This window comes from Hyperolius riggenbachi, chromosome 11, assembly GCF_040937935.1.
Source record: "Hyperolius riggenbachi isolate aHypRig1 chromosome 11, aHypRig1.pri, whole genome shotgun sequence".
Taxonomy (NCBI): domain Eukaryota; kingdom Metazoa; phylum Chordata; class Amphibia; order Anura; family Hyperoliidae; genus Hyperolius; species Hyperolius riggenbachi.
The window spans coordinates 54,123,145-54,137,262 of record NC_090656.1 but is presented as its reverse complement, the minus strand read 5'-3'; the positions used below and the strand labels follow the sequence as shown (position 1 = coordinate 54,137,262).

Genomic DNA, 14,118 nt, shown 5'->3' with positions numbered 1-14,118 from the left:
TCCCCACTGTCAAATATGGTGGTGGCATCATTATGCTCTGGGGGTGCTTCTCTTCAGCAGGGACAGGGAAGCTGGTCAGAGTTGATGGGGAGATGGATGGAGGCAAATACAGGGCAATCTTGGAAGAAAACCTCTTGGAGTCTGCAAAAGACTTTAGACTGGGGTGGAGGTCTTCAAGCAGGACAACGACTCTAAACATAAAGCCAGGGCAACAATGGAATGATTTAAAACAAAGCATATCTGTGTTAGAATGGCCCAGTCAAAGTCCAGATCTAAATCCAGTCGAGAAGTTGTGGCAAGATCTGAAAACTGCTGTTCACAAACACTGTCCATCTTATCTGACTGAGCTGGAGCTGTTTTGCAAAGAAAAATGGGCAAGAATTTCAGTCTCTAGATAAGCAAAGCTGGTAGAGACATACTCTAAAAGACTGGCAGCTGTAATTGCAGCAATTTAAAAAAAAATGTTTGGAATCATGTATGATTTTCATTCCACTTCTCACGTGTACACCACTTTCTATTGGTCTTTCACTTGGAAATCCAATAAAATTGATTCATGTTTGTGGCAGTAATGTGACAAAATGTGAAAAACTTCAAGCAGGCCGAATACTTTTGCAAACCACTGTATGTAATCATATGTATACTTCCTCTTTTAAAATGTTAATATGAAGGAAAATGAACCAGGATAGAAAGTACCAGTGTGGTTTAAACTATAAAATAACATATTTTTCTTTTGGGAAAAGGGTAGGAGGCGCCCGTTGACGTGTATCTGTGGTTCTTATATTAGATGTGGCAATTCAAACAAGGTATTAATGATCCTACCTTATAGTAGTACAACTCACACGTAAAGTGATGGTTGATGTTTCTCAAACTTTATTAGGGCACAATTGACAACGTGTTTCGCAGCCACGCCGCTTCCTCAGGTCTATAGATGTGCCTTCAAATACAACATGGCAACAATCAGGATAGACACACCACTAAACGTTAGTATAAGCATAAAAAACAGTAAATTTCAATAAATCACACTAATCAATATATAATAAAAAATATTCGGAACGTACCACAGTACTCCAAAGGATAAAATGTATGCATCCATATACATATACATATACCCGTATATATAAACACACACATAAGCGTGTGTGTGAGCTCACTCCCATCCACACAGACAGAATTGTAATAATAATATATACATATATACATGAAAATTTTTTAAAAAACACATACATGCATACTATGAGCCTGATTCACAAAGTGGTGCTAACAGTTAGCACGCTGGTGAAAAGCCTTTTATCACGCCTAAACTCAGTTTAGGCATGATAAGTTTAGGTGTGATAAGTTTAGGTGTGATAAGTTTAGGCATGATAAGTTTAGGTGTGATAAGTTTAGGCATGATAAGTTTAAGCACCAACTGCGTTAGCACCACAGTGCACAGCTAATCAAAAGTTTTGCGCTAGCAAAGTCGGGTGCGCTTCGCATAGAGTTTAATGGCGCTGCTTTGCGTGCAGGACTTTGCACGCTATCTACACTTATCTAAACTTAGCATGCCTAAACTTATCACACCTAAACTTATCACGCCTAAACTGGCTTTTCACCAGCGTGGTGCAATGGTTATCACGCCTAAAGTCTCTAACTGGGTTAGCACCGCTTTGTGAATCGAGCCCAATACATTTATATTCGTGTATAGAATAATGGTTAAAAAGAACCCGTATACCAATTGATGGGCCTAATGTAGTATGTAGTATAATCAATATAAAAACGTATGTGGCCGTAAGGGCCCACTAGTGCAACTAACCATAAATATTAAAGAAGTGAGGCTCAGTAATGTGTGTAGGATCAATGGAGCTGAGGTGCCTATAAGTGTGTAGAGCAGTAGGGTGAGAGAATCTAATGGTTAAGTATATTTTTCTCTTGAAATCTTTATAGTATGCGTGACTAGGGGTGTGCCTAGGGCGTGATTAAAGGGAACCTTAACTGTGGTTCAAAAAAAAGTTTCACTCACCTGGGGCTTTCCCAAGCCTCCTGCAGCCGTCCTGTGCCTGCGCAGCTCCTCCAGTGTCCTCCGGTCCCCCACCGCGGCTTAGTTTTGTTTTCGGCCGGCTGCCAGTAGTTCTCCGGCAACGTGTCCTATTCTTCCTCATTCCCTGACGTAAAGTGCGTCCATGGAACACATTCTCCGCTGTAAAGCGCAGCGAATGACGGAATTACGGCGCTTTACGTTGGGGAATGTGGAAGAATAGGATGCATTGCCGGAGAACGATTGCCAGTCGGCCGAAAACAAAACTAAGCCGCGGCGGGGGACCGAAGGACACTGGAGGAGCTGCGCGGGCACAGGACGGCTGCAGGACGCTTGGGAAAGCCCCAGGTAAGTGAAACTTTTTTTTGAACCACGGTTACGGTTCCCTTTGAGGGTGTAGTACATTGTAGCGGAAAATGTCATCCGGCACTCAGCTGCTTACTTTGGAGGGTTATGAACCTTGCTCAAAAAACACCTGCAATATATATGATGGTGATCTTCTTCACCTCTTGCTCAAAAAGCACCTTCAGATAGGCTCACAGTCAAAACCAAGGAGGCATGCAGCAAGTTGGAGTGGTGCAGAGCACAACAAAAAACACATAGCACATGGAGAAAAAATACTGTGCACCTGTCTCTTTAAACGTTCTTTATATTTATTCTGTCCTTCAGCTAAAAATCAACGGTATTGACATACAGAAAGAAGAAGCGTCAAACCTGGATAACAGACGGTGCTGCGGTGTGCAGGGAAAAAGTGACCAGGGGAAGAATGGATAGCACTACAGCCGTTTCACGCCAGACTGGCGCTTGCTCACGTGCGTGTCCTTAGAGAGACAGCGCCGTGCGGCTTCCTGGATAGGACCTTCAAGCCGTGCCCCCGTCGCTGTCTCATTGGTGTGGAGTGCATGTGGGGAAAGGTCGGGGGTGAGGGGGCGGAGACTCGCCGTCCATCGGCCAGAAGCTTGCACTAGTGTGATTTTACTGAGCGGCGCTCTGTGGATAATTAACAAAGTGACATCTTGCGCAGATACTTAAAACTCATGCTTGGTGCTAATAAATATACATAAACACATCCTTATTACAGGCATAACACGTACATAGTGATTAATAATGTGCATAATCAAATTCACAAAATTACCATTTAGTGAAGCATATTCACTGTGCTGGTTAATACTGTGCAAAAAATGCACCCATAGACGCTGGCATAATGACATTACATAATTCTTATTATTCTTATCTCCTACAGTATTTAAAATCATTATTTTATTACCGTAATGATTAAATTATACACCCCAAATAACAACCCCAACAAAAAAAATCCCCATTAAAAAAGACCAGGAGCGGCAATACGAGTCCTAGAGACCTAATGGGTTACATTAACCTTTAAAATTGCCACCCTTCTATATTTTACAGAAACAAAGAGGTCCGAGGCACCATTACACTTATGGGAGAGTAATAACTCACTCATCCATCTATGCAATGGAAGCACAAAGTGGCTTATGTCCCTCACTGTGGGACTTCTCAAAGGGCCCAAAACCTAGTCCCAATCCGAGCATCTTGGACCCCAAAAGCCTATTTATTAATAAGAAATGTAATAAGGATGTGTTTATGAATATTAATTAGCACCAAGCATGAGTTTTAAGTATCTTTACAAGATGTCACTTTGTTAATTATCCACAGAGCGCCGGTCAGTAAAATCACACTAGCGCAAGCTTCTCGCCGATGAACGGCAAGTCTCCGCCCCCTCACCCCCGACCTTTCCTCACACGCACTCCACACCAATGAGACAGCGCCGGGGGCGCGGCTTGAAGGTCCTATCCAAGAAGCTGCACGGCGCTGTCTCTCTAAGGACACGCTCGAGCAAGCGCCGGTCTGGTGTGAAACGGCTGTAGTGCCGTCCATTCTTCCCCTGGTCACCTTTCCCCTGCACACCGCAGCACCGTCTGTCATCCAGGTTTGACACTTCTTCTTTCTGTATGTCAATACCATTGATTTTTGGCTGAAGGACAGAATAAATATAAAAAATGTTTAAAGAGACAGGTGCACAGTATTTTTTCTCCATGTGCTATGTGATTAAGGGTGTGACAGGGGTGTGGCTTAAGTGTCCCTATTTCTTATCTCACTAAAGTTGGAAGGTATGGCAAGGGCCTGTTCGAGGGGCTGGTTACAATTTCTGGGGCAACAACACAGGTGTCGATTTAAATATCTGAATGCCTATGGCAGCGCCCAAATTTCCTATTTCAGTGGCAAGAGAGGGCCCCAAATACACCACACAGCAGAGGGAGAATTTAAGTGAACCTTAACTGTATGAAAAAAAAAAAAAAAAGAGTTTAACTTCCCTGGGGCATCTACCACCCCCATGCAGCTGCCCTGTGCTTGCACCGGGACACACCCATCCTCCGATGCCTCGCTGCACCCTACTTTCGTTCTAATGAGAGCCTCTGGTCCGCTTGCCTCCTAATCATGCTCCCATGGACGGGAGCACTCTGCAGATTTGCAGCACTAAAAAATCTCTACTGCACATAGATGAGAGCGTTATTGAGGAGCCGCACATGCGCAGTGGCCAGTCAGTCTGGAAGAGGATCGCTGAGGGGGCACAGGGCAGCTGCAGGGGGCTGGTAGAAACCGCAGGTAAGTTAAACCTGTTTTGATTTCTTTTCTTTTTTTACTTAATAAGGTTCCCTTTAACTCACCTCTCCAGGTTCGCAGTAGTAATGGGTCGTTCGCGAACGAGCCAGCTCTAAGAGCCGGCTCTTTGCTGCGAACGACAAGAGCCGACTCCCACTTTGAGGAGAGCCGGTGCCTCAGCCACTACACATAGCCCTGCTTTGCTATGTAATAAAGGGTGCTAAGGCATGCTGGGAGATGTAGTCCTCCTCTTGCAGCTTGTAGGAGTGAATGGGGCGGAGCAGAGCAGTAGCAGGAGGGATTGCCCCAGTCAGAGAAGCAGTCTAGAGTTGTCATGGAGACGAGGGCGGGGCTTTTACGCCGATTCTGAATGGTGTCTAGTGATATTTAATGAAGATCCGATTGAGGCACACTGCAAGCGATTCCGATTCCGCTTTTTAATCGGTTTTTACATCTGATTCTGATTTGCAGTTTGCTCCCTGCACACTGCAAATTGGAATCTGAATCGGATCTAAAAACTGATTAAAAAGCGGAATCGGAAATGCATGCAGTGTGCAAGAGGCCTGAGAGCCGGCTCTTTAATGGCAGCCGATTCAGAAGAGCCGATTCTCTGAAAAGAGCCGGAATTCCCATCACTAATCGTAACATGTCTGTAGATGTAAGGCCTGTACACACTGAAAATCACCAGAAGCAGTGTGATGCAATGTTGCTGAGGGGATCTGTTGCTGGTTTTATGATTGTTCAATTATGAAATAATGCAAAGTACCAGTATGGGCTGCTGGCCGGGGGAGAGCACACCTGTCTGCTCAGCCTGCCATGTGCAGCAGCAGCGCCCCTGATCACATGCAGCTCAGTCTGCAGCCACCTGCATCCATATACAGCCGCCCTGTTCTTCCAGCAGCCTCACTACGGGATTCCCCAGACTCACAATATACACACAGCCCTCCCATAGAACTGGCTCCTAACAGGGTCTATGTACATCAATAAGAGTTCTATAGCGGCCACACGGGGGAGCTCCGCACACAAGTTCCATGAACATTTTACAGTCCAGCCACAAGAGGGAGCTCTGCACACAATGCTGCCAGCTTACATACGCGATCCTGGTTCCTGGCTGTTCCATGTGATGCCTCCAGAGGGTAGGCGGAATCTCGTCCTCGGCTGTGCAGAGCGGAGACTCGTCCACCTCCTCCAGCTGTCAGTGTCTCGAGTGTGCTGTGTCCGTGGAGGGCGTGTTTCCGGTCACCTCACCTTCTGCAGATGCCTCGCGCTTCCAGCTCACCCGGCCAGTGCTATATGTAATGTATGCAATAGCATTGCTGACTATACTGTAATATATATATATATGCTATATGTTAATAGAAGATTAATACATGCACAACATATATTGTCAGGCTGTATAATGGTAAGGGCAGATTTTATACAATGATTTAACACTTAATACTGCAACTAGGTTTACAATCATTACCTTTGTGCTGTTACTGTGGACTTATCATTCTGCTGGACTATCTTTACATTAATAACACAGTCCACTTCAGCTTATAGGAGGGCTATCTAACTCTGGGCTCACCTCCATCTCTTTCCCTGAACCCTAGCAATCATTAGGGCTCTTTCACATCACAGAGCGTGTGCAGGAACCGATTTCGTGCACGCATTATGACCTGCAGCGTGACTTTGGGAAGTTGCGGTGCGACGCTGATTAGCGGCGGTAGTTCTAATTCACCCTGCGGGAGAACGCTGCGGCTGGACGTTACGAAGCTCCCAGATGCATTACAATGTAACGCTCTGGAATGTGTCATCTAATGTGAAAGTGAACATGAAAGTCAAATAGGTTTTCATGTTACCTTTCTAACCGCAGCCTAGGAGCGATCCGTCAAAACGCACGGTGCAGCTCCTAGTGTGAAAGAGCCCTTACTGGTTCAGCCATATCACACTGCAGACCTCGGATCCAAGTTGCACAGCTGCTGAGCCATAAAACATCACCTGCAATTCTTCTTAGGGCTCATTCACACTAAGTGCTGCGCTGTCAGTTTTGATGCATTGCACATAGTGTGCGATCCACATGGTAACATGAAAGTCCATAGACTTCCATGTTACTAGTCACTGTAGAGCTGTGCGTTCCCGGGTGTTGCGATTTAACACGTCTGGGAACATCTTATCACATGACAAACACATTTTCCCAATGGGTTCTATTGTGTTGTTGCTGCCAATGTCTGCGCTTTAAGACACCTCAATGTGCATTCCGTGCGATGGAGACGCATGCACAAAATCGCATTTGTGCATGTGTTCTGTAGTGTGAATTAGCCCTTAGCCACAATTCTAGGGATACAGTGGGTTGCAAAAGTATTCAGCCCCCTTGAAGTTTTCCACATTTTGTCATATTACTGCCACAAACATGAATCAATTTTATTGGAATTCCACGTGAAAGACCAACACAAAGTGGTGTACACATGAGAAGTGGAACGAAAATCATACATGGTTCCAAACATTTTTTACAAATAAATAACTGCAAAGTGGTGTGTGCATAACTATTCGGCCCCCTTTGATCTGAGTGCAGTCAGTTGCCTAAAGACATTGCCTGATGAGTGCTAATGACTAAATACAGCGCACCTGTGTGTAATCTAATGTCAGTACAAATACAGCTGCTCTGTGAGGGCCTCAGAGGCTGTCTAAAGCCGCATCTACACGCGTAAATGCGGCCGCGATGTTCCTTATCAATCGAGCCGGCTCAATTGAAAAGATCTGGCAGGACGGATCTCCCCACCGCCGATTCCCTGCTCGCTTCCCGCGAGGGGACAATGGCAGGGAATCGAGCGGAAGATAAGCGGCGCGGCGACGAGCGGGAATCGAGCGGGTATTGGGCAATCATTCAGAAATGGAAGGAGTATAGCACAACTGTAAACCTACCAAGACAAGGCCATCCACCTAAACTCACAGGCCGAACAAGGAGAGCGCTGATCAGAAATGTAGTCAAGAGGCCCATGGTGACTCTGGACGAGCTGCAGAGATCTACAGCTCAGATGGGGGAATCTGTCCATGGGACAACTATTAGTCGTGCACTGTACAAAGTTGGCCTTTATGGAAGAGTGGCAAGAAGAAAGACATTGGTAACAGAAAAGCATAAGGGCTCGTCTCTACTAGTGCGGCGTGCGTCTCGCAGACGCACGCCGCACTGAGTCGGCGGGCGGGATCGCAGGCGAATCCCATGAGCCGTGCCACACACGGCTATGGGATTCGCAGCCTCCACAGCAAATTCTGCGGGGGGGGGGGGTCCGGGGCAAATCGCTCCCGCAAGCGATTCCGCCGTGGCGCAGTCATCCCCTATGGCAGATTTTACCCGTGCGAATAATGTGCGGGGAAACTCTGCAGAATCGCCGGCGAAACCGCCCTAGTGGAAACGGGCCCTAAGAAGTCCCATTTGCAGTTTGCCACAAGCCATGTGGGGGACACAGCAAACATGTGGAAGAAGGTGCTCTGGATTAAATGAGACCAAAATGGAACTTTTTGGCCAAAATGCAAAACGCTATGTGTAGCGGAAAACACTGCACATCACTCTGAACACACCATCCCCACTGTCAAATATGGTGGTGGCAGCATCATGCTCTGGGAGTGCTCTCTTCATCAGGGACAGGGAAGCTGATTATACATAGATGGTGAAGTCCGCTCAACCGACCACCCTGCAGGGTCAGAGCAGGAACGAGGCAACTTTACCTCAAATATACAGTGTCCAAGAAAGAGATGTTCCGCTCGATAATCCAGCAAAATAGAAAATCTCTATGATAGCAGTAACACACGACACAACATGTCTGCTGCTCTATGTGTTACTGCTATAATAAAGATTTTCTATTTTGCTGGATCATCGAGCGGAACATCACTTTCTTGGACACTGAAGCTGATTATAGTTGATGGGAAGATGGATGGAGCCAAGTACAGGGCAATCTTGAAAGAAAACCTCTTGGAGTCTGCAAAAGACTTGAGACCGGGGCGGAGGTCTTTCAGCAGGACGGGTCTTTGCGCCGGCGGCAATCGGAGGGCAGGGAGGGACGCCGCAGGGAGGGGGGAATCATGTAGCTAGCGCTAGGCTAGCTACATGATAGAAAAAAAATGTGCAAAAAACGTTCCGGCCGCGGGAATCAGAACGCCAGGCAGGTTAAAACAAAACATATCTATGTGTTAGAATGGCCCAGTCAAAGTCCAGATCTAAATCCAGTCGAGAATCTGTGGCAAGATCTGAAAACTGCTGTTCACAAACGCTGTCTATCTTATCTGACTGAGCTGGAGCTGTTTTGCAAAGTAGAATGGGCAAGGATTTCAGTCTCTAGATGTGCAAAGCTGGTCAGCTGTAATTGCAGCAAAGGGTGGTTCTACAAAGTATTGACTCAGGGTGCTGAATAATTACGCACACCCCACTTTGCAGTTATTTTTTTTTAATGTTTGGAATCATGTATGATTTTCATTCCACTTCTCACGTGTACACCACTTTGTGTTGGTCTTTCATGTGGAATTCCAATAAAATTGATTCATGTTTGTGGCAGTAATATGACAAAATGTGGGCCAAATACTTTTGCAAACCACTGTATGTAATCATACTTCTTATTTTCAAATGTTAATATGGAGGAAAATGAACCAGGATAGAAAGTACCAGTGTGGTTTAAATCAGGGGTCCCCAACCTTTTCCGGCCCGGGGACCACTTTCTGACCAAATTTTTCTCCGGGGACCAGGTGGGGGTGGGGAGGAATGTGCGCGAGCTAGTGGACAGTGTTGTGCGCAGCGGGTTACGGGGGGGGGGGGGGGGGCTGGGGGCAGCGGCATAGCTAGCATAGTTGCCCCAGTATAGGGTGTTTAGTTGCCCCAGTATGGCTAGTATAGTGCCCCAGTATAGGTAGTATAGTGCCCCAGTATAGCTAGTATAGTGACCAGTATATAGCTAGTATAGTGCCCAGTATATAGCTAGTATAGTGCCTAGTATGGGTAGGTAGTGCCCATCCCCCGGATCCAAACCCCCCCTCCCCCCGGCCACCCGCGGCTGCCGCTCCTGTTACCTGGTGAGCTGGTGGCCGCTTGTTCTCTTAGATTCCCCGTAGCCGCTCTCCTCTTAGCAGCATCTCGTATTACAGCAGCGCGTATTGCGGCTGCTGTAAGGAAGGGAAGGAAGCGGGGCAGTGGCTTCCTGTAGCGGCGATATGCATCGCCGTTACCATGGGAACCGCTGTGCCACTTCCCCCGTTACAGCAGCCGCAAGACGCGCTGCTGTAATACGAGATGCTGCTAAGAGGAGAGCAGCTACGGGGGAATATAAGAGAACAAGCGGCCGCAGCTCATAAGGTAACAGGAGCGGCGGCCGCGAGGGGAGAGGGGCGAGATGACAGACCCGCCGCGGCCCGGTGGAAAACTGCCAACGGACCAGCAGTGGGTGGTTGGGGACCCCTGGTTTAAATTATAAAATAACATATTTTTCTTTTTAAATCGATATAGTATGAGCGACTAGGGGTGTGCCTAGGGCGTGATTAAGGGTGTGGCAGGGGTGTGTCTTTAGTGTCCCTATTTCTTATCTCAAAAAGTTGGAAGGTATGGCCAGGGCCTGTTCGAGGGGCCGGTTACAATTTCTGGGGCACCAACACAGGTGTCCATTTAAATATCTGAATGGTCGCCTATGGCACCACCCAAATGTCCTATTTCAGTCTCCCACATAGGTAGCCAGAGAACCCTGTTTATGTGGCAAGAGAGGGCCCCGAATACACCGCACAGCCAGTGGCGTACCTAGGGCATTTGACACCCGGTGCTGGGTATTATAAGACACCCCCCCAAAAAAAAAAAGTAAAGCGGCGAAAAACGGGTGGGGCTATAACAAAAAACAATGGGCGTGGCCGTGACCAGATGAGGGCGGAGCTAACTGTAATGTAACGTGAGCCCAGGGCGAGAGTGATATGGAGGCTGCCATATTTATTTCCTTTTAAACAATTGCTAGTTGCCTGCCAGCCCTGCTGATCTATTTGGCTGCAGTAGTGAACTGAATCACACCAGAAACAAGCATGCTTGTTCAGGGTCTTGAAAGAATTAGAGGCAGAGGACCAGCACGGCAGCCAGGCAACTGGTATTGCTTAAAAGGAGATAAATATGGCAGCCTCACTATTATTCTCACCTCGGGTTCCCTTTAAAAGTGCAACGCAAAGACAGTGGACCCAAATTTTGGTGACCCTTTCCCCAGAAAATTCACATACTTGTCCAGGTTTTCTCAAGAAAATACACGTAATGTGTGCAGATTTGCCCAGAGAATACGTTCAATCATGTCGGCAGATTTGCCCAGAAAATACATGCAATCATGTCGGCAGATTTGCCCAGAAAATACATGCAATCATGTCTGCAGATTTGCCCAGAAAATACATGCAATCATGTCGGCAGATTTGCCCAGAAAACACATTCAATCATGTCGGCAGATTTGCCCAGAAAACACATGCAATCATGTCGGCAGATTTGCCCAGAAAACACATTCAATCATGTCGGCAGATTTGCCCAGAAAACACATGCAATCATGTCGGCAGATTTGCCCAGAAAACACTTCAATCGTGTAGCAGACCTGGCCAGAACATAAACGTAAAAATATAAATTAAAAAAAAAACAAAACATTTACTCACCTGCAGCAGAGCTCCTGTTCCGGGCCTCAGTCCGGTGCGCAGCTCCCACGATCCTCTGCAGACAGCAACTGAAACTCCCAAAGTCTCCAGAGCAGGGCTTCGGACATTTTACCATAACCCTGCTCTGCCGCTGCGGTGAACTGAAACGGCATCTATTAGATGCCGAAAGTCAGTTCACGCTGGGGGGTGCTTGGAGAATTTAAGGAGGTGCTTCAGCACCCAAAGCACCCCCCCCCCCCCCGGTGTTGCCACTGCCCCCAGTTTAGGTAGCTAGCAGTTGCCCACAGTATAGGTAGCTAGTTGCCCCCAGTGAAGGTAGTATAGTTGCCCCAATATAGCTAGTATAGTTGCCCCCAGGATAGGCAGCATAGCTGCTGCCCCCAATGTAGGTATTGTTGCTGCCCTCAGTGTAGCTAGTATAGTGGCCCCCGTACAGCTGCCCTTCAGTATAGGTAGTATAGTGGCTCCCATAGTTGCCCCAGTATAGCTAGTATAGTGGCCCACAGTTTAGATAGTATAGTGGCCCCCAGTGTAGCTAGTATAGTGGCCTAAATTAGCTAGTAAAGTTACCCCCAGTGTAGCTAGTATAGTGGCCTCCATTGTAGCTGGTATGGTGCCCCCCCCCCCCAGTATAGGTAATATAGTGGCCCCCATAGTTGACCCCAGTATAGCTAGTGTAGTGACCCCCAGGCCCACCCCCCAGTGTAGCTAGAAGGAGGGGTGACAGCAGGGATAGTGGTGGGGAGGGGGGGGACATATCCCCTCCCTCACCTGGGTCCCCTCCTTCTGCCTCTCTTACACCCCCCCCCCCCAAAATGCGGGCAGCGGGCAACAAACGGCGAGCAGGCGAGCGCGGAGAATACTCACGTTACTTCCGCGTATCAGCCTGGAACGCTGCGTCGCCGTCACGTGCCTCTTCTGCGCCTCCAATGATTGGAGCACGCCGCGGCGAAAAGTGGGGAGGACTGAGGAGCGCGCAGCGACGAAGACTGGAGGGGGGGGGCGGCGGCGAAAAATGGGCGTGGCCATGGCATTGTATGGGCGGAGCTAACGTAATGATGTAACACCGAGGCATAAGAAAGCAGGGTTTACGCCGTGATGTGGACAAACGAGACTTTGCATCATGGGTGTGCAGAAACTGTGTGATGCTAATAGTATACCGTAACCACAAAGCAGCAAACATAGCCATCTATGACCATTAAATAATAAATGCAGTAACAGATACCCCGGACACCAGAAAATAAACGCAATGCGGGCAAACATGTCAGTACAAAATAAACGCAATGCGGGCAAACATGTCAGTACAAAATAAACGCAATGCGGGCAAACATGTCAGTACAAAATAAACGCAATGCGGGCAAACATGTCAGTACAAAATAAACGCAATGCGGGCAAACATGTCAGTACAAAATAAACGCAATGCGGGCAAACATGTCAGTACAAAATAAACGCAATGCGGGCAAACATGTCAGTACAAAATAAACGCAATGCGGGCAACATGTCAGTACAAAATTAATGCAATGCGGGCAAACATTTCACCAGAAAATTAACGCAATGCGGGCAAACATTTCACCAGAAAAGAAACGCAATGCGGGCAAACATTTCACCAGAAAAGAAACGCAATGCGGGCAAACATTTCACCTGGAAAAGAAACGCAAAGCGGGCAAACATTTCACCTGGAAAAAAAAACGCAATGCGGGCAAACATTTCACCTAAAAAAAACCGCAATGCGGGCAAACATTTCACCTGGAAACAAAACACAATGCGGGCAAACATTTCACCTGTAAAAAAAAACGCAATGCGGGCAAACATTTCACCTGGCGCGCTGCTCCCGGGACTTGCTGCTGATCTTCTCTCCCCTGCTGACAGGGCTATGGCAAGATGGCGCCCGAAGCCCTGTACTGGAGACACAAATAGTCTCCAGTACAGGGCTCCGGCAGCCATCTTGCCGTAGCCCTGCTCGCCTGCCGGTGTCGGAGTACCGGAAGAAAGTTAGGCTGGAGCGGGGCTGCGGGCAATGAACTGGCACAGCGTCTATAGACGCCGCTGCCAGTTCATAATTAGAAATCTAATTGTATCGTCTCCATCCTACCTCACTGTGTAATTCCTGCTACCGGCCGCTAGGGGGAGCTCCGGGATATAACTGCTTGTTCCTTCCCGGAGCTTCCGCCGAAGAATGTCGGGGCTGGGAGCTCCTGCTTATCGGGGATACAGAGAGAGAGACGCCGCACGTCTGTCTCCGCTGCTGCCGCCGCTCCGTCTGCGAAAAGAAGAATGAGTGCCGGGGTGACGTCATAGAAGCTATTGTGACGCAGGTGGGCAGCTCGAGCACCGCTGAGGAAGGCACCTGCAGTGACACGTGACCACGCCCCTCTGCTGTTGCTGTGCCATGCTAGTGGATGGAGGTGACGTCATAGCAGCTATTGTGACGCGCGTGTGCAGGTGGGCAGCTCGAGTCGACCGCTGAGGATGGCACCTGCAGTGACACGTGACCACGCCCCTCTGCTATTGCTATGCCATGCTAGTGGATGGAGGTGAGGCATTATGTGCAATAGGGAAAGGTCAGGCAGGGAGCGTGTGCTGCGCTGTATATACTGCTGTGCATGTATCATGCAGTTATGTACTCAGACCTGCATATGCCTATCCACACATTTAAGCTTGGGACACATCCAATTTTGATTGGCCAATTTTATCACTGCCATGTCGTATGAGAGGCTTATTTGCACAAGCTGGTCTCAGTATTTAAAGTCTCACTCTACATTGATGTGGCAACAGTCTCTAGCAATTGGCAATTGTTGGATGTGTGTCTGCACCCTAAGTTACTTTCCCTCTATCTGCAATGCTGG

The 14,118-nt window shown here is 47.8% G+C and overlaps 1 long non-coding RNA gene across 1 annotated transcript; it reads right to left on the bottom strand.

Moving 5' to 3' along the window:
* Positions 1–851: 851 nt before the first annotated feature.
* Positions 852–13,142, bottom strand: LOC137538265 (uncharacterized). Its single transcript, XR_011024728.1, has 3 exons — positions 13,090–13,142; positions 5,730–5,928; positions 852–934 (listed from the first exon to the last, which is right to left on the bottom strand). It is a non-coding gene; the product is annotated as an uncharacterized lncRNA (long non-coding RNA).
* Positions 13,143–14,118: the final 976 nt, after the last annotated feature.